Below are 2,093 nucleotides of genomic sequence, written 5' to 3' on the forward strand. Positions count from 1 at the left end.
CCTCTGGGCCCGGACAAGGGAATACTTGCCTTTGGCGCTGTGCAGGCTTGGCTAACACAACACATCATATGGTTATGGCAAAAATGTCAAAGCTTCAGCGTTGTCATTGAGCAGAACTCTGAGATTCAGGGGTGGTGGAGCGTCGAGGTCCAGGATGATTATGATGGTGTCAATTGGGCCAGCACTGAGCAGCTCCGCTCAGGAGGGCCATGGGCCCGTGTGGAGCCGACAGGCCAGTGGGCAGACTGCAACAGGCCTGCTCGAGCCATCCTGCTATTTATACAAATCTCAGGCAGAGCAGGGCCTGATGGGAGAAAGGAACTGCGCTACAATCTGCTCTTCTTCTGGGCTCTGCCTGCTGCAGCTTCCCCCTACACATGGGACAGACAGCTCTGCAGACACTCAGAGCTTCCTGGGGGTGGGGGGTTGGGGCTGGGTCAGGGCCTGCCTTCTCACCCTCGCTTAGCAGGGCTTCCCAGAACTGACCCAACCCCTGCCCTCTTGTATGCAACTCATACTTAGCTGGCAGGGGAGAATCTGATCAAGGGCAGATCTCCAGGGTGAGGCTTACACATTGCACATCGGATTTGCTGACCCCTGCTATGTTCCCAAATGCGGGATACACAACTGCATTATTTCTGGTAGTGGGGGACTGCGTTTGCGCTCTCCCCCGATTTATTGGTGAAAGAAAAGGTAAAGTGTGCAATAGGCCTGCTAGGTTGCACACTTTAATATTGTGCTCACATTGCGTTTCTTCGATTAGGTTCACCTTTGGGTGATCGCTTTTCCACATTTTATCTGTTGAATTGAATTATGCTTCTTTCATCACCACAGAAGTAATGTGTATTACAGAGATAAGCTACCATATGTATCGGGCACACTGCACATGCTCAGGCAGCATCAATCATGCTTTGTGCAGGACAATGCTGGCCTAAATTGGGAACAGCCAGCATAGACATGTTGCTACAGAGGCATATTTTGGGTACAACCAGAATGACAATGTGTTACATCAGTGACAGTGCTGTCAGTGCTGTCTTACACTGTGGACACATTGATCATTAAAATGGGTTGTGTTGTAAAATGTTCTTTTCTGCTGTTGGTGACATGGAATTTTCATGTTCCCCTTTAGAACTGATTGTAAACTAAAGGCTTTTTGGTCACCTTTTCTGCTGTAAAATGCACCATTTTAACCCCATATTTGAAAATAAATTATTGGGGGAAACCCCCCAAACCCTCCCTAGAACCTTATAGATCCCTCGCTACGCTCGGTTGCCCCCACTATTTCCGAAAAATATTAACACATAGGGCCTCATTACAACCCAGGCGTTAAGGGTTTAACCCTTAACGCCTGATTACCATTTTAACGCCTGCTTTTAGCAGGCGTTAAAATGCAAGGCGCTAACCCGCCTTGGTGCTAATTACGGCACCGTAATTTACGGTGCCGTAAATAGCGCCTTCCCCGCTCTCATTATACCCTATGGGGCAAAAATGGGAATGGGGAAGGGTAAATGGGGAATGGGGATTTACCGCCCCACTCACCTTGGAATGGGGCGGTAAATCCGCCATCCACCATGGTGTAAATGAGTTTACACCATGGTGGTAAAGGAGGGAACTTACCGCCTGGGTTGTAATGAGGCCCATAGACACTGAAAGAAATCACAAGCAACTAACCTTTGATCACTGCCTATGACACCAAAAGCTATCTTTTGGACTGCATGGCTATCACTGCCTGTGATGCTATTGTGTCAAAGGTCACACAATATCGCTTTTTAATATACTGCTTTGGGTGAAGTTGTTGACTTTTGGCTCGCCTGCCCACTGGGTGACAAAAAGTTAATGCTTCGGCCCCACATTCAGAAAGGTTGGACAAGCCTGCTATAAAGGATCTCACAACAATACCACCATAGAAATTAAAAGCAGCTGGTACTTCATCAATTACAACCAAAGAACGATCTACTGAAAAGAAAATGCATACCAAACTACACAAACAAAACCAACTGCAAAAAAAAAAAAAACATGCACTTCCATCAAATGACTCAGACACAGAACTGTCTGGTCCATTCAAAATGTTCCAATACAACATGTGTACATTG

The 2,093-nt window shown here is 47.0% G+C and overlaps 1 non-coding gene across 1 annotated transcript; it reads left to right on the forward strand.

The window, feature by feature from the left end:
- Positions 1–514: 514 nt before the first annotated feature.
- Positions 515–673, forward strand: LOC138490641 (U1 spliceosomal RNA). Its single transcript, XR_011275574.1, has one exon. It is a non-coding gene; the product is annotated as a U1 spliceosomal RNA (small nuclear RNA).
- The last annotated feature ends 1,420 nt before the right edge of the window (positions 674–2,093 follow it).

This window comes from Ambystoma mexicanum, chromosome 9 (genome assembly GCF_040938575.1).
Source record: "Ambystoma mexicanum isolate Mex_15411 chromosome 9, UKY_AmexF1_1, whole genome shotgun sequence".
In the NCBI taxonomy this organism is placed as follows: Eukaryota; Metazoa; Chordata; class Amphibia; order Caudata; family Ambystomatidae; genus Ambystoma; species Ambystoma mexicanum.